Raw genomic sequence first — 18561 nt, 5'->3', positions numbered from 1 at the left:
GGCAGCGCACAGCCGTCTCCTGCACCCCAGGGCTGGTCGCTGCCTGAGCCATCTGCAGGAACAAAGACAGGGAGCCCTGGTCCAAAGGTGCGGTGTCCTCAAGAAAATCTCAACTTCTGCGGTGGAGGTGGTCCCACCTCCTGCTTGTGCTGTGCAGTGCCATCTCCTGCGCCCCCGCTGCCGGGCAGAGGGGGCTAATCAGGGTGCAGCAGAGAGGATGCTTGGAACTCCCGGCAGTGGGTCATGGCTTAATGCGCTGCCCCAACAGGACCTCACCACCTCTTGGCAGACCAGAGGCTCTCCTTCTCCAAAGGCAGCTCTGTCTCCATCTTCTTGGCCCAGGGACCCATCAGGAGGGATTAGAGCTGCTGCCAGAGGGCTGCAGTGGCACTGTGATGGGCGGGAGGGCTGGGGAAGCGTGCAATGCCGGGCAGCAGGGAATTAGCGTCCTCTTGGGAAGGCTGTGGGCGGTCGCCTTGATGCTTCGCTGCTGAGATCCTAAGGTTGGCAAGTTTGGGAAAAGTCCTTCTGGGGGCAATAAGCTAGACAAGCCAATTGGCAAGTGGTGGAGCTGGATAAAGATGGGCCAGCCAGGGAAAGAGCAGATGTTGTGGGGGTCAGCGGTCCTCCTCAGCAAAGCCTTGCTAACCTCATTTTGCTTTGCCTTGGAGACAGAGCTGTTTTGCCTCCGTACGACCTCACCTCTAGCAGTTTTTCCCACCCCTTTCCATGAGCTGAGCCATTTATCCCTGGGGTGTTTTCTAGGTTTTCCCAGCCATCTCCACCCGTGTCCTGTGTTACATCCTTCAGCCCCGGTCACAGATTTTCTTGATCTTTCTGTGCCTTTGGTTCTGAAATGTCACCCCAAAACGCTGGGACCCAGGAGTGGATTATTAGATGCAGCTGTTATCCCCATGTACCGATGAAAACAAAGGGAGAGAATTACTCCCACAAAATTAAAGCACGAGGGTTGTAAAAGGGTTAGGAAATTGCTTACCCCAGCAGCGTGCGAATAACAAGAGTTTTATGGCGCCCTGCGCCGTGGTGGGATAACGAGGAAGGAGCCTCCAAGAGCGGTGGAGGCCGGTGCTGTGCCATGATTTAGAGCACGGCGCTAGCTAGCTACGCTCCACTTGCTGACTTGCCTGTGCACCGTGGTCTGACATTTTCCAGCTCATAATCTTCCTTTACGAACCAGGCATGGAGAAGAGCTTCTTCAACAACGTGGACCATGAGCCAAGTGGCATTTATCCTTTCTCCAGATTTTTTTAATTTTTATTTTTTTTTTTTTAACATCCTTCCCCGCTACTCTGCCTCCTTGGGATCCTTCCTTTCCAGCCTCACACCCGCTTTGACCTCAGGGAAGTCCCCCATGACCTGCCCCTGGTCTCTCATGGTGTCTGCCAGGCCCAGCAAAGCTGAGACCCAGTAAGGCGAAGCAAGAGGTGAGTTCCCCTGAGAAGGACCTGGGCTGCTCCGGCTCCTTGTAGGCACCTCTGTGACACTGCAGAGAGTCCTGGACTAATCGGCTTTCTAGGGTAAAGTAAGTGCACGGTGTGAAGTCCCGGCCCCATTAACATCACCAGGAGTTTTCCCATTGACTTTGCTGGGGTCAGGAGTTTGCCCTTCAATTACAGAGAGAAGACAATTTCATGAAAACAGGTATGGAGAGCTTATTTACTTTCCTACTTTTAAGCATAACTGCGTAGTTTCAGCCTCAGCGTTAGAGAAATAGGCTATTTTTTTTATTTGTTTTTTATTATATGCTATTGTGGCGGGTGCACTTAACATGGCTGTCCCGTTGCTGTCCCTGGACGGGGTGAGGTCGGCAACTCTTCTCCCTCAGCCTTTGCTGTGCCACTGTTGGACTGCGTGAGCCTCCCTGTAAAATAGGGAGGGCATTTTGCTAAGTAACAGAGATGGGAAGAGTTAGTTATCGCCTGCCCTTCGCTTTAAGGCTGAGAAGTCTTTGATGAGCAGCGCTGCACATGCCCCGTGAGGGTGACCGGAGCACAGAGGGCTGAGAAAGGCAGGCATCTGGTTTCCTCATTATTTCTTTTCATAAATAACCCCTTGTCCTTGCACCCTGGACTCTGACAGCATTTAGAACATGCCGGGTGCGGGGCTTTTTTCGCCCCCTCCGAAACTTATTCATTTGAGAGTGGTTAAACAATAGGTTTTTGTCTAAATCTTTACCAGTGAAATTGTCAGAAGAGATTTCCACCCCCCTCTCCCGTCTATCCTCCTTTTGTCTCCTTCAGTCGTTGGGGTCAGGATCCGCCGCCAAACGGAGAGCACGGTTGCTTTTCCAGGCCCCAGATGCCAATATGTGGCAGCATCTGGCTGGTTGGCAGGCGCCGGGGCAGTGGTGCTGGCTGCGCCGCAGCCTGTCATGCGGCGGCGGCGCTTGATGGGCGCCCTGCTTCTTTGAGAATATGGTCCCAACCAAGGAAACGGATAATAATTAAATCTACTAAAGGAGGGGAATTATCTGGTAGGGTGGCTTGCCATCGGAAGCTGCGCTGACTCCCGGCCCTGTTATATTTTTTTTTTTTTTTTTTTTTTTGTCCTCTTTGGCAGCATCTCGTGTAACCTTACCTTCTTGTGCTGTGAGCGTTTGGGGTGCCTTAAGGCATGGAGCTCCTTGAAAGAGAAATACAAATCACTAAAAATGTAGAGATAAAACCCTCTCCTTAGAGGCCATGTGTTTGGCATGGGAAACACATGATAACAGCTTGCTTTAGAAAGGTGACATTTCCACTGAAGGCTGAATAATAAAAAATGCATTCTAAAAGCCGAGCTTTTCTCTCTCTTCTGATATATTAGACTTTTGTAATGAAGACAGCTTCTGGGACCGGGGAATCTACTGCTTCCTTGAAATATATGCGTGGGAGCTCTCCCTGGCCCTAATGGGTGTCGCATGTGGCTCCGGCTACATTAATGTTGCAAGCTCTATTAAAAGGGATTGTCGGTAGCCCTTCACGTGCCGTGAATCAAAGCTGTCTTTCCCTAACTTTGCTTTAGCTCCGGGTCGCCCATGTAGGCAGGCTTGCCCAGGGTTAAGTCGCTTTTAATATTAAGATGGATAGAAAAGATTCTAATACGTGCGTGGGTTTGGTTTGTTGGTGGTTTTTTTTTTTCTTGTTTTGTTTTTTTCTTTCTCCCTTTTAATTCAGCTCTTGCTGGTGAAGGACTCTGGAGGGATGGGGAAGGAGGAGACAGCCAGGCAGCTTAAAGAGGCCTCTGAGGGTCATGTTGAGTCTGTGCTATTATGTTCCAGCGAGGAGAATAGCTTTATTGACAGACAGCTGTTTGACTCCTGCAGCCGTACAGTATTTGCTGCAGATCCGCATAAATACTGAGCCCATGTTGACAAATTCCTCGTCAGTGCAAGACAGTTAAACCTGCTTGTTTAATCATTTGTGCGCTCTTACCTCTGAAGCTCTGAGAAGAATGAGCTGCTGGTTTACAATACAGCGCATGAGAAACCTGTAAATGCTCAGAGCTGTTGCACGTGAGATTTTCAGGGCATCTTGTTATTCAGACTCTCTTAGAAATATAGTACTCTATTTTTTTTTTTATTTATTGTGGTTAATTCATATTTTTTTTTCTCTAAAAAGAGGTGTCATTTTTGTTTTTCAAATAAAAAATCTGGCAAGCTGGCCTTACGATACAGGTAACAGATCTCTTGGCAGAACTTAGGTCCTGTCTGCGGTATGTCCCCAGCAGCATCACGGCCCATTTAGGGGTCCCACACCTTGGTTTGGAGCACGTGCGCGGGGGCACGTGAGGCTGTGTGTTTTGGTTTGGCTTTTCTGGCACGGGGGCATGGAACCTGTGCTACTGGTTGCCTCCTGTCTGTAGCTGGGGGGGTGGCTTTTTGACCTCCCTCCTGTTGCACAACCATATCCGCCTTCATACCAGCGTACGATCCTGTCACGTTGTTGGCCTCATCTCTGTAAATATAGTATCTAAAATTAAAGATTTGTTTCCGTTTTGGAAATTTTGAATTGACCTTTGTCACTTAAATAGGGAGAGGGTGGTGTAAGTCAGGACTCCTGCCACACAGTCAATGGGAAAGAAAAAAAAAAAAAAGATGTCTTTTGAGACTTTCTTCAGACCTACTTTACGCTATAGTGTCTCTGTGGTTCTTTTACAATGCTTCGGGTGTGCAGGTAATTTTTTAAGCAAAAGGTATATTATTGAGGGTTGACCAAAAGAGAAGGCCTGAATGAAATAGGAACCTATTGTTTAGTTGGACAAAAACTTGAAACCAAAATGTCAAATCAGTGTTTAGAGAGATTGGTTACTGTGTATTTATGTGGCAGTGAATGAGATGGACGTTTCTTTCATAAGGCTGTGGATGCATGAAGATGTTGGCAAGGGACAAGGTGTCTCTCCTAAGGCTGTAACTGCTGCTGGAGCTGAACCTGACAGTGCTGCTGGTTTTTGAGACTTATTATCAGTTTCCTAATAGGCGCAGGGAAGGCCAGTGCTATCCGCCGTTTTTATTTTGAAGTACTGATGTCAGTGCAAGACATTAGTTATAATGAAGATTCACACTTGTGTGATGCACACTTGTGAAAAATCCTGCGTATCCTATGGAAGGACACTTAGGGTGGCCAGCTATCTCTGATGGGGACGTAGAGATCAGCACGTGGATAAAATCAGGCTCCCATTGATTTCAGAGCATACAGGTACTTTTTTGAACAGACTTAACTAAAAAAAAAAACCCAACGTAAGTATACAGTCTTTGGAGTATGGCACAGCGCTTTGCCTATTGACCAGGCCAGGAAGCCTCAGTCGAAGCCTTCAAGCCTGGACAGTCCCTACATTAGTTCCAAGGGAATCGCCTTTTCCTCCTCCCTCCCTACATATGCTTTTGGGGAGTTTTCCAATTATTAACCATGTAATTTATTCAATGTTATTTTTATAATTCATGTGACGGCAATTCTGACTCTCAGTTATTTTTCGGTCTTTTTTCAAGGGTTTTGACTTGCCTCCTACCCACTGAAAGGACGGTTTGCTGCAGGAATTTTGGCTTTCATTCCATTCAAGCATTTTAAAAACATGTTCCTTTCTTTTTAGTACCTACCCATAGCTTGTATGTTGAGGCCCAAGAGCTGCACAAGTTTATGTGGCTAATGAAAATACTTCCAGATGAATATGAAATATTAAAAAAAACCCCAATATTCTGAATATAATTAAGAGCTTTGGAAACAATACAAACTCTTTTGGCTCAGGACACAAGCCAACATTCAGCTAGAGGTCTTTTTCAACAAAACCTTCCTTCTGCCCTTCATCTTTCATCATTATAAGAGGAATAACAACTTATCTTTACATATAATTAATAAAATAGATCAATTGGCCACTTAAATAATTGTGAAGTTCATGACAGCCGCAAAGAACAACAGAGAAGTTAGCCTTTTTTGGGGACTGAAGAGAGGTAAGCGCAGAAATCCGGCACAGTCGGCTGAATTTGGAGTCCACCTTCAGAGCAGAGTCAGTAGAGCTTCCAGAAGGTGGCTGAAAGTAGGTCAGGTTTCTTCAGGTTTCCACCTTTCAACCGTGCTGTTGGTAATGTGTCTGTTGTCACCACTGTTTTTTTTTTTAAACAGGATTTTGGTATAAAAACCAAAACACCAATGATTCTTGCCAGCAGTGGGGCTGGCATGGTCCCCATCCCAACCATCATGACGTGGACCTGCCAGAGAAAGACACCAAGCCACAGGGCTGGTGGATGAGAGAAAAAAGTCTGCTCTGTGTTCAGGGAGATACCACTGTTTTGTCTTCATGTTGTGATCTTGTACAACCTGTATGCAAGCCTGAAGGAAGGAGCATCCCCAGCCTCAGAGCACTGACAGTTCAAATAGCCTCATGTCAGAGGGCCTGAAAAAACAGGGCCGAAGCCTCGGTCTTTGGTACTATTGATCGTGATGCGATTGGCACTTCAATCTCTTCTTTAGGTGCTTGATACACACCTAAATAGGTGCTTTTTAGGTGCTTCACAGTAATGAAGCTTCACGCCCGGTGCCATACTCACTGTAATAAGTAAGTTGCAGATGATTTATATCCACTACAGTTTTCTCACTTGTTTTCCTTGTTCCTGAATGATGAAACACCTGAATGTGCTGGTGTCTGGGTGTCTCTGTGGTGGGAGTCTGAAGACGATGTACAGCAGATCTAGCTGATCACCAGCTGAGCAGCAGGTGACCGCAGCCACAAGCACCCCAGGGAGGCCACCGATATCGCCGCCATGTGCAGCTCTGCTGCCGGGAAGCCTGAGGGGTTTTCTCGCATGGGACGGGCCAGGGCTCTTCTGCAGTCATCAGGGAGCGAGCGTTTTCCTTGGATGTGCGCAGCTCATTTGTTATGAAGCAAGCTGTATTCCTGCTGTGCCTCTGTATGCACAACGCTTATGTATTACAGCCCTTAATCAGAGCTGGGTCAAATCCATCTAAGGAAAACATAAATGTGTAACAATGAATTTTTTTTTAGTGATTAAAATTGTAACTCCTTCTCTGAAGTCTTGATTAAACGGCATTAAATGTCACAACGCTGTGAGAAATAGCCATTATCAACAAAAATCAAACCAGGTATAAACCGCGAAAGGAATTTTGCCTGGACTGGTCAAATTTCAGTGCAAACACAAAGGGTCAACTTGTGACACTTGGCTCCTGTATTCTGCTCGTAAGCATCCCGGCATATTTGCTTTGCTCTCTCTGTCTTTTTCCTCCTCTGTTCCCCTCTCCATATATCAGTGTCGGGGAGTTCAGACATCACAAGGGCCGGTGGGTTTTTTATTATTATTGTAGCGCCTAATGTGGAATTTCGCATGAGCAACACTCCTTCCTGTCGGTACTTGGAAACTCTTTTGTGTTACGTCCGTCCTTTCTCTGAAGTAATCGCTCAACTATTTCTAGCAATAAAATATTCCTCTCAAGCCCCATCGGATATGTTAGAAAGATTAGTGCAAGATCTGAAGGCCCTGTCCAGCGAAGTTCAACAAAGCTTCCCTAGGCTTTAATGTTCTCCTTTTATTTCGCTGCAGATATCGCCTGAGGACATGGTATAGGAAAAAGGCACCCAGATACTGCCCGATAGGCACAAGAAATACACTGCGCACTCTCTGAGTGACACAACTCACGCGAACGACCTGCCAGGGGACAGGGACATGAAGAACAGGAGTCTGTGCGTATCTAGATCCTTCTTCTCTATGTTTCTTTTTGTTTTAATTAACTTGAAACACACTGCACTGAAGATTTGTCCGAAACTTGTTAGGGTACTGGGAACGGGACTCGTTTCTCCTGTCGTCTGAAAAGGCAGCACGGTTCTTGTTTCTCCGCAGCTGGGGAACTGAGGAGAGAATCCATTCTCAGTAAGGCAGTTTAAAAATCTTATTTGGCACCTCAGATGCACATTAGGGGAGGGATAAGATATTTCCTAAGATATTTAAAGATGTAACTGATTAGTGATGGGAGAATTTGCTCCCTTTGCTCCCCACTCAGGGACTGACACTAGTTGAAATACAGCTGAAACTCCCAACAAATTGTTAAGAATACCTTAAAGAATGGAGGAGCGCTGCCCAAACCGCTTTCCATGTCACCAGTTGCACCAGCTGGAAGTGCACATGCAAACTGAACTTATTTTCAGTGATTGCTTTGACCCGACTTTGGGAAGCAGGGAGTGAATCTGGCAGCATTTGCTTGTGGAAAAAACCCAGCTCCTTGGGCTTTCACAGGAGAGCCAGCTCCTCCACGAGGTGAAGCCCTAGGGATGAAACTGCTTGTTCCTTGGCTTTTCTTTGGTCTTTCTTCAGCCGGATGGAGGCCGTAACCCCAGTTTGGGGAGGCTTCCCCCCATGCAGCCAGGTCTGTGCTCCCCGGGAAGGGGCCGTGCGTGGGCAGCTGCCCATGGTGTGGCCGTCTGACTGCCCCACTCCCTGCCTTGCTCCACGCTGCCGTCTCCTCTGGCTTCGGCGCTAAAAAAAAGTTTACTTCAGTTTGAGGGTATTTTTGTGCACTACCTTTTTTTTTTTTGTTTTGTTTTTGTTTGACAGCCATGACAGCCTCTCCTCATTATTATGGAAAATATAGGGTTGGTGGTAATTACTATCTGAGTATGAATGGGAGCAGAAGTGGGCATAGCCTGCACTGGCCTTTCTTTGACAAGGTATAACTTTCTTCTGAATTTCTGTGTTAATTAATGCTTATTTAAAAACCACTTTAATTGGCAGTAAACACCTCAACTTTTTGTACTCATTAAAATGCACCCATTGATGTGTGATGGATTTTTTAAAGCTTAATTAACTTTCTTCCTGTATATATAACCTATAATAATGACAAATACTGGAAACTGCCTTCCCCCCCCCCCCATTTTTGGCCCTCCCCCCAGATATTGCTATCACTTGAAGAAAGGCTATAAAATTGTACCCTGACTTGGCCAGGACAGGGAAGATCTCTGGGGACAGTAATTTAGCCCCCTGCAGAGGGGGGGCAGCTGCTCTGCCTGCCCCGTGCCCTGTCTCACACCTGCGGCTGCAGCCCGAGATGCCCACCCTGCCCTCCCCCTTCTCCCTCACGGGCAGAGATTGGATCCTTCTCCCACCTTCAACTTTTTTTTTTTTTTTTTTTAATTAAAAATGCTGTGCAAAACATTTTTTCACGTAAGCTTGCAGGCCTGCTCTTCCCCAAAGAAACCAAAATCTTTCAGTGAAAATTGAAGTGAAAATTGCTTTTCTGGTTCTTTCGCTGTTGTTTTTTTTTGTTTGTTTGTTTGTTTTTTTTAAAAACACACAGATTCAGGTGGGTTTATCCGCACACATATGTGTAAGTGCCAAGTCAAAAGAACCAAGGAAACCCCTAAAAGTGCTTTTCTCTTTCTCCAGTTTTCAACTTATATCCAAGCTACGGAGCAGGATTTAGTGTGAAACTTTATAGCTTGATGAAGTGAACTATGATTTCAAGCTGTATTTTTTAAGTGTCTCAGCATTTTGGACTATGAAATTAGACTCCTGAATCACTTTTGAATGTGGGATGTTGGTACTTTTTGCAACTGTGATCCTTTGTATACAACAGAAATTACCAACAAGCAGAGCACATTATAGTAATTCATGCAAAATATGCAATTTGCTTGGTTCAGCTATTACACACAGATCATTTCCCAGTTTTCCTTTGCAATTTCTGGAATATTCTTGTTTAAGGTGGATAAAAGAGAAGTTTTAAAATGGGGAATCTGGTTTGTGAAGGCACCTACACTGAGTACGTTTTATATGCATGAAGCAATGATTTAATTTCCAAAAGTGCGTCATTTCCAAAGAACTTCTACGATTTTCAGTGAAATGCAAACTTGCTTAAAATACCTTGCAAAATGTTTTTTATTCTCCTTTGCTCTGTGTGCTTTCTCTAACCCAGTTGCTAACCGTACTGCTGCCCAATTCCTTTCTCTTTACCTATCTCAAGGAACGATTAGGCTGGCCGTCTAAATTCCCCCCTCCAATAATAAACATGCTGAGATATTCCCCCCTGCCTTGTAAACTGTTGCGTGGCCAAGCTAGCGCCAGTATTTAATGGCAACTGCATCTTGTCTGCTTTACAGAGTCTGCCACTCCACGGTGATGGACACAAATCTTTATAGCCACAACTTATAATTCATTCAGTAAAGCAACTGCTTTTTGGAAGTATATAAATAAGTATACTTTTCCTCTGGGGCAACCAATCTTGCTCACAAACTTGTGGGCACTTTTAGATAAACCCCGGCTGGCCGTGTTCTGATAAAAGCTATTTATTCCTGGCACTTGCCTGAATTTGCTCCTTCCAGCAGGCAGGGATCAGGCCCGTGGCTGTGCGCACGTAAAACTATGAAGCTGGCTGAATTTCTGCTGCTGGGTGGTTTTTCTGTACAGCTGGGGAATAGAACAAACAAGATACGCATTGATAAAGAACTTGGTTTCTCTCACCTGCTCAAGGTAACGTAATTAGGGTGACAACATTTAATTATTATTTTAAAATATACGTTCATGTGGCTAAATGTGGATGGCATGCAGTATCTGGATGTTAATGCTAACTTTCTTCCTGGGCTGATTTCAAGGCTATCATTAAAATAAAATGCTGCTGCCTGTTAATTTGACCATGTCAATAAATAAAAATGTCCATAACAAGTGTATGAGTCTAATTAGGATTTTATGGCTGTGTTGTTCTGGTTGATAGTTGTGCTGCCGGCTTGCTAGGTCTTTATGTTTCAGTGATGTACACCTCATTGATGCATAACATGTAACACCTGTTGATGCGTTAAATGTTTAGTCCTGGCAATTGTCCCTCACATCATTTCTGGGTACAAGAGCTCTGTGTAGCAGACTGCAGGTCTCATAATTAGGCTTCCTCGGCTTAGAAGAGCTTTTCCTAAGGGAAAACATTAACGCTTCTGTCAGCCTGGGGAAGTTTCCTGAAGTTTGTGAAAAAGGCCAGCATTATTTTCTGTCGCAAAGGGGCAAGCTTATAGCTGTGGGCTCGTTTGGTCCTTGCCTGTGGGGCAAGGCCACCCCCTGCAATAAGATGCTGAAGGTCCAGGCACGGCTGCTCTTTCTCTCCCGGCATGTCCCAGCAAGAACACAGCACTAGCGATGCTGCTGTTTCCTTAGCCTGAGGTGCCATGCAGAAGTGTAGGTGTTCTGAAATAAAATCCGCATTCACCGAATCGAGCGCCTGTTCTTCACTGGTTTTCAGCACCAGGCCTGCCTGAGAATTGCATCTGTATAATAAAGAACCATGAAATAATTTTCTTGTAGGTGGAGTTTCCTGCAAAGTCCAATTAGTTTCAGACTTTGGCTTGAAATGTAAAAGATTATACCCGTCTTACCTTTGTTTAGTTGAAAGGCTTTAACTAGATCTGCTTGAACTGTTGTTAAAATTTATGGGTTTTAAAATATTTATTTATTGTTTTCAAAATCCTGTTAATGTCTTGGTCTTAACAGGATTTTGGGACTGTGGATTGCACGAGCCCATTTGACACTGTGCTTAACTAGAAATATCGTCTTTTGCCGGGAGTGCTGGCTCCCAGGCCAAGCTCCGCAGCTTATACACGTACGTTAGGAGCGTCTCCCTGTGCTAACAAGGGGGGGGCAGAGGCACCCCCCGGTAAGGCTAAGCAAGGCTAACCAGGGTTTCATGGCAATTGTAGCCACGCACCATGGGGTTTCTCTTTTGTGGAAGTTCAGCATGAGTGAACAGGATCCTCTGCTTCCTATTAAAGGAACATTAGAAATATTTTATTTCTATTATTCTATATTTTAAAACTGTTAATAATAGTTTTAAAATAACTGGTAATTAACAGGACAACAGTGTTACTCATCAGAAAGAAAAAGCAGGTAAGCAACCCAGCCTTGGTATCAAATCAATACATGAACTCAATAAATAATTCCAGTAGTTTATTCTTCCCACCTCAATGTTGTCATTCTGTAACATTTCAAAACTTCTTTTTTCAGAGAAGAGCATAGTCACCAAATGAAAATAAAGCTGCTACAGAAGACTCTCCCACTGTATTTCTATTGGACGCAATGGCAGAAATGTATAAAAGAGCAAAGAGTAAAGCAGAGAAGAGGGAGAAAGCCCTGAATAATCTATTTCAATGAAAGGCAGGTGTATTCTGATGGAGAATTCAGATTTTTCTTCCTTGCTTTTTGGCAAATGTTCTCTCCTAAGGGAAAGACCACATTTTTGACTGCAAAACAACTTGAAAGAAAAAAAAAAAATGGGGGGGTTCTAGTTTTGACAGTGGCTCTGAAATGGTGAACCCCTCTCCCCCATGCTAGCAAGACGAAAGCAGAAAACTAGAGGAGTGAAAGTTCAAAGCAAAAAAAACCTTGGATTTTTTTAACAACATTTTTACCAAAATGAAAAATTTCTATTAAAAAATTATTTCATTTAACAGGCCATTTTGATTTGATTATTGTTTTTATTTTTCAATGGCAAGTTATTTACTGTTTTCTTTTCTCCTCATTGTGTGGCCCCAGGCCTTACTAAATGTGTTCTATTCAAACCCTGCTCTGAAGACAGAAATATTAATTTCCACATGGGCTTTTCTATAGAACTCATCACTATGGTAACTGAATGTTTCATAAACATTAATGAACTTATTTTCACTGCACTGCAGTGAGGCATTGGGTGGTAGCATTATCCCCATTTCATGATGAAGAACTGAGGCAGAAAGAGATTAAGTACAAAAGTATTCACTAATTTTAAGTTCCCAATCTGAGATGTATGGTCTGATTTTTCAGAGGACTTAGCTTGTTATCTGTTCAAAGCACAGCTCCCATTGCCTTCGGCTGCAGCTGTGAGTTCAAATTTCTTTGTGCTTTCTTTACTCGGATAGAGACTGCTTTAATCCTGTTCATACACGGCCTTTTTAATTTCTTTCCCCCAAGATAATCATAAGGAACTGAAACTTGTTAGGTACTGGCCACATACTCTTTCTACATATTAACTGAAATGATAATAGTTTACATAATTTTATCCAAACACAAATTCGTAGCTTTGGTGTTGTAACTAAGATAAGAAATGACCTTATCCTAACTTCTCAAAGATTAGAAAAGCATTTGCTCTGGTAGAGTTTATTTTTAGTTTTCATGAAAGAGATCAAAACTCCTGGGAGCCACTTGTTTTGAGGATAACCTGGAGGCTGCTGATGTAGCTACAGTTAAACTGGTGTTTGGAATCATGGATCTTTATCCATAGTCACTCATTTTAAAAAAATTAATCCTGCCCACCCTGAAAGGTATCAAGCAAACTAAATGTGTTAGATGTATTTTGTTATATGGGATTTTTCAAGTAGGTTAATCAAATTTCTTGTTTCAAACAAACCTGGGCTTTGACAAAGTTCACATTTGCAGTCATTGACCTGCAGGCATCCCCCTATGTAGGAGGGGGTCTATGAAGATCATTTTCTGTCTTCTGTCTTTAGGCAGCAGGGCTTTATAGTGCCTTAAGATATCTCGAAGAGCCAGGCCTTAATTTGCATCAGAATATGTCACTTGGACTCATGGCTCCCCTCATTTACAATAATTTTGCAGGCTCCTGTCCCATTCTTTCCTTTAGACCTACCAGTTGCAAAAGTTTACAAATGCAAAGTTTACTCTCAGATCTTTCCCGAGACATTTACTTCTGGAGCAAATTTTTGTAGATGTTTTTCTGAAGCATTGGTTTAGAAAGCAAGCACTGACCCCATCTTAACCACAGAGGTACAAACAGGCTGCTGTAATATTGTGTTGTTGAATTTTCCTTCCAGTGCTGAATGAAAGAGAGCTTGCCCTTTTCCTCAAATCTCTCCCCGATCGAGAGATGAGTGAGCTGGTAACTACAATATCCAACAGCTTCACCAAGTCGAGAATGTGATGTCTGTGTAATAATGCTCAATTTTGTACACTTCAAATCCATTAGTAGCAATTACCTTACCTGAGGTGTTTTGAGTTAGTTTTAGCACAGCATTCTTGCAGTTGGTGGATAATGAGCATAATAATGTATACAGCATTTTCAAGTCTCTGTTTTTAGCTACAATAATGCCATTAGGTTTCTATTTAGCAAATGTGTGCTTCACGCAAAAAGTTAAGACTTTTTTGTTCATGTTTCTCCCCCCGCTTTTTCTATTGCACCTCACGTCCTATTCTAATGCAGTGCTGGCTTTGCTGAAACAGGAAAGTGTTTTATCCACTGCACTTGTGCAAAGGCAGTGGGGTCTGATACATGAAGCACAAAACCAGGATGCAGGAGCGCAGGGTTTTGCTTTAGCCCTGCCTCAGCCTGCGGGGCACCTCTGGGCAAGCTGCGTGTCTGCGCTCTGCGGTGTCCTATTTTCCCAAGGGGTGGGGACACTGACACCCCTGCAGCACACCGCAGCAGCCGCCCCCCTGGCACCAGGATGGGCTGCGACACTGCTGAAGCTGCTGGTGGGCTGCGTGGTGGTGAGAGATGCAGGTGTTGCGACACCTTTAGCTAGGGATGCAGCTCGGTCATCTGTGCTGGGGGTCCTTGAGCACTGCAGATACGCTGTGGCTCCCCCACCTCACTGGGCTTTTTCTTCCTTTAGAAAAAGAATTTATAGCCCATGTGGGGAGTTACAGCTGAGAGGAGCCCAGCTTGGGCCTCGGGGATGAAAAGGAGTGGATGGCAAAGCAAAGGTGGCTGCAGTGCATGTTGCCCCATACCTGCTTGTTTCCAGATGTCAATGGGATCAGACAGCTCTGGTTTGGGTGGGATAACCCTGTCCTCGCTCTGGGCTGAGGAGCCCCTCCAGTACACTGCCATTACAAGATCCTTCTTCATCAGGTAGGCCCTGCTGTCCTTGTAGCAATGTAACTATTTCAGGAAAGCTTTGGGTTGGGAGAACTGCCTATTCCACCACGTTTTCCTTCCCTCTGCCCACTGAATGGGAAAAATAAGAATTCTGATTTTGACTGTCATTTGGACCAAATGCTACTGCTAGCCTACCCCCCTCCTCCAGTTTTCTAAGAAACAAGATTTCTTTGGTTTTATCTTTCCAAAGAATTCCTTACCAGAAAATGAGAAAAGGGCTGGGGAGGTACAGTTGATGCCTTTGTAGATGTCACTGCTAAGGTCTCTGGCACAGATCATATCAGCATGTTAAAAATAGCTCTAACATGTTACGGTGCTCCTTTTGTATTAGATTGACCAAACTCAAGAAGGAAAGAGTATTTGGGCAGCCACACAAAATGTTTTGGGAAACTAACTTGTATTTGCAGTTGATGTGCTTAGAAACAGAGTAAGAGCTTGGAGAGCCTTCGCTGTTTTAAAAGGGAAATTTCAGCTTTTTTGCCCTAAGACCCTCTTTTGAAACTGATTCTTCTGGTATTGAATGGATCTTCCTCACCTTTTAGTTGCTCTGGCACACTGACTGCATGCCCATCCAATGCCTCCTCCTGCCCTGTGAGCACACATTCACAATATTGGGTATCCTGTAGTTGATGGAGAGTGGTGGAGAGCTGTCCTGGTAATGCTCAACAGGGAAAACTAAGATAATTTTAGCACTCTATGGACAAGGACAAAACGATGGAAAAGCACCTGGCTGCATGAAGATAACCAAGTGCCTCTGGCTGTGGGGTAGGTGGGATGAAGGGGAGAAGAGCCTGTCCCCCCCTCCTCTGCTTCTGCCCCTTCTCCCTGCCTGCAGGGCTGCCACCCAGCCGGTTGGGCCGTGACTGCCTGTTCCTGGGGCTGAGGTGTTTGCTCACCACCTCCTGGCCCCTTCATCTGCGAGAGTGACTGTCACCTCCATCCGTCTGCTGCCCTGGATGTCCGCTTACTTGACAGCGGAGCCCAAAAGCTGACCCCATCTGCAGCCTGCAAGCTGAAGGGGAGCCGGGGGAGGCAGATATCACCTCTCAGTCACAACGTGCCCAGGCTGCTCCAGGGGCAGCACGGCAAAGGGCTGGCCCTGATCTCCTTGCATTGCCATCACCTACCCTGAAATTAGTAACAGCACATCCAAGGTTAGTGGCGAATTCAGATACCCAAGCTAAAGAGGAGGAGGGTGAATAAAGGACAGTGGCTGTGTACAGTATAAGCGGTTGCCTTAGACAATGCGTGACCTCTGAATTAAAAAGACCAGGATTAGCGAAGAGCTTTTTGCATTATTGGGCCCATTTACAAAAAGCTTTCGTCCTAATTGTATGGTACCGCAGAGCTTTAACTCGAGCACATATTGGTTTTGTAACCTGATCCCCACATAAATCATAGTCGGTGAGAGCGGAACAATTAGTGCCTTAATCTACTGGAACTACACGGTATCTTTAAATCTGAATTTTCCTGATCATTATGGGTATTACAAGAGTCAATTAATTTATATTTCACACAAAATGTAATTAAATCCCACGATAACCTGACTGTGAAATGAATGGGAGGGGAGGATGAGGAGTGGGGAGGGGGAAAGGCCTTTCCTCGTGGAGCTGCCATAAACGTTGCGGCGCGCCATCGGCGGAGGCGAGCCCACCTCCTCTTCGACTTTACGGAGTACAGGAGTCCCGGGCCGAGCGGTGTTGTTTCCTAATTCTGTACTGAGCAGCCGTGGGGGCCGCAAAAAGAGTTTGCCGCCGTGTACTTCCAAGGCAGCCTGCAAGAAAAAGCGTACCGTGTTTGCTAAGCCATTTAAGTGCTTGGAAAAGAGGAAGGCCTTGACGTTGCAAAGAGCCCGATGCCTGTAGCTGGTCACCTAAGGGAATCCACTTATGACTCTATTACCCAGTAAATTAGCAGAGTGGTTCAGTCAGGTATATTTATCATGAAGAGAACTGAAGATAATTAATACACTGCATTGAATGCAAATTGCACCCACAGCACTTATCTCATTTTCAATTAGCACAAATGTTACAGCACTGCAGGCTTGTTATGGTTTTACCATGGGCTGGGTAATTAATTTCTGTGAGCTACATATCAGACACCTGATAATGCCGTTTATTAATAAATGTCACCCCAGGTATCTGTTAGGAGAGGTAAATAAATTAAATGTTCAGTTGTCTGCCCTGTGCAAATCTATTCTTACACCTCATTGCATCTTTTCACTTGTTTGTTTATCAAGGAGAATGACTACGGAGATTACAATGGCAAACAAAGGGAAATGAGGAACAACAATCTGTACCCAAAAGCGGTGTTTCTCTCAGAGGCAGCCCCGCCGCCGCCGGCCGGAGCCGTGCCGTTGCTGCTGCCACCATGCCTCTCCCTCCTGCCCGGGGGCACAGCAGTGGCCCGCTGAGGTAACCCTCCCACCAGGGCCACCCAGGATCCACGGGAGGAGAAAATCCTCCACTTTCAAGGAATTTACCAGCCACTTATCGGTATATGTATTTCTGTCTGTAACTTTGTCCCTCAGAGCGTTTTAGCTGCCCCCTGCCAGAGTCCACGTTTAAAGCCATAATGGCCTGCGTCCACACAGCTCCCTGTGGCATTTATGCTTATTGGCTCCTGAGGTAATTTCAGGTTTGTGTTTTTCCCCTTTCCTCCCAAAACTTCAGAAAAGGAGGGTGGGTGCGGGTGAACCTGCTGGCTTGTCTCCAGCCCGCGGGGGCCACGGCCCTGGCAGAGGGGAGGCCCCTCTGGACGCCTCAGGGCCGGGGGCGGCCAGGCATGGCCTATGCTGGGCGCTTTTGGAGGTCTCACCTCGCCTCAGGACCAAAATAATAATAATGATTATAGTGAGAATGAAGCAGCCGCATATTCTCTGAGCTGTTCCAGGCTTTGGGAAAAGAAAGGAGAAGGAGGTGGTGCGATTTCGACAGACTGATGGAGGATAAAGCCAGGTAAGGCCCTTATGCAGGAATATGGGAAGGTCAGGAAATGCTGCTTCCCCCAGATGCTTCTTTCTTCTTTTGAGTGGGTAGGCTGTATCTGTCAAACTTTATGGCTTTCAGAAGTTTCAATATGAGTCTCGTCACCTTGGAAAGGAAAGGTCCTTTTTTTTCCTCTCATTTATTTGATTTTGAAATTTCAGTGAGTCACACTAACAAAAATAGTTGAAAATGCTCCGGCTGAACTTTAAAAAAAATCAGTTCACCAAAATCTTAGAAGGGCTTATAGGGCTGGAAAACATGCATGGTCGAACATAACCTGTTGTGACTTATACCTTCTCTGCCAACTTCTTTCGCTGGGTCTGTTCAAAGAGTATCTGCTTCTCTGGTTTTCACAGCAGAGACCTGTGCCCCAGGGACTGGTGGTGGCTTTGGTGATCCCTCTCCCTAAGGAAGATCACAAGCAGGTAGCTGCAGACATTTTAAGCAAGCTTTGCTTAATCTGTCCTAGATCATGCAGGCTTGATTAAGTTAACACAACCTCTACTGTGTGGGTACGATTCAGCTGATAGAAAGATGCTTTGTGTCAGTGGTTTCTTACTGCAAGTACAGAATCAAGGCAAGTAGAGCCATACTGTATAAATACTTTTATTCTGGTGTACGTTAGGAGTTGTACTAGTTCAAATACACTGGAAAAACAAATACCTCTAACTGACCATTACATTGGTAGAAGTCTTCCCTGAAGATAAAGAGTACTTACAGCAAAAAAAAAGGTGCATTACAATACTTAGTTCCCCAAATATAGACATACTTAGGAATAGCCGCATTATGAGTGACTTGTAAGTTAGCTGTGAGTAAGGAAACCTCCAAAAAGTGACTCTTGCCACAATAATTTAATCAGTGTGAATTTCAGCAAATGCTGCTCTTAAGCAAAGTGCTTTCATCTCTTATGCAGATCTTCATATTTCCTAGATTTTTTACAGTAAATAATTTCCATGTGCTTCCTGGTAGCGTGACCTACCATCATCTGCTGTGATCTTTTTAGATTGCAGGACTCAGCCATAGCTCACTATTTGAAGATGGGATTTGTAACAATGCTTTAAAAATATGGCAGCACTTGAAAAATCAATTAAAAAAAGTCTTATTTGGATTAAGGTTCGTGCTTCAGAGAACATGTGATTTTAAAGGCCGAATGACCTGCCAACATACTTTAAAACCATGTTTACTATGCTGAGAAGAATGTTTACACTCTCAGTTAATAATAGCCGTGC

At 44.8% G+C, this 18561-nt stretch overlaps 1 long non-coding RNA gene across 1 annotated transcript; it reads left to right on the top strand.

The window, feature by feature from the left end:
• The first annotated feature begins 8711 nt into the window (after positions 1 to 8711).
• Positions 8712 to 17044, top strand: LOC128907177 (uncharacterized). Its single transcript, XR_008465499.1, has 3 exons — positions 8712 to 9967; positions 16585 to 16759; positions 16876 to 17044. It is a non-coding gene; the product is annotated as an uncharacterized LOC128907177 (long non-coding RNA).
• The last annotated feature ends 1517 nt before the right edge of the window (positions 17045 to 18561 follow it).

The sequence above is a fragment of the Rissa tridactyla genome, chromosome 3 (assembly GCF_028500815.1).
Source record: "Rissa tridactyla isolate bRisTri1 chromosome 3, bRisTri1.patW.cur.20221130, whole genome shotgun sequence".
In the NCBI taxonomy this organism is placed as follows: domain Eukaryota; kingdom Metazoa; phylum Chordata; class Aves; order Charadriiformes; family Laridae; genus Rissa; species Rissa tridactyla.
The sequence above is the reverse complement of the archived record's forward strand: the minus strand, read 5'-3'. Positions and strand labels throughout refer to the sequence as shown.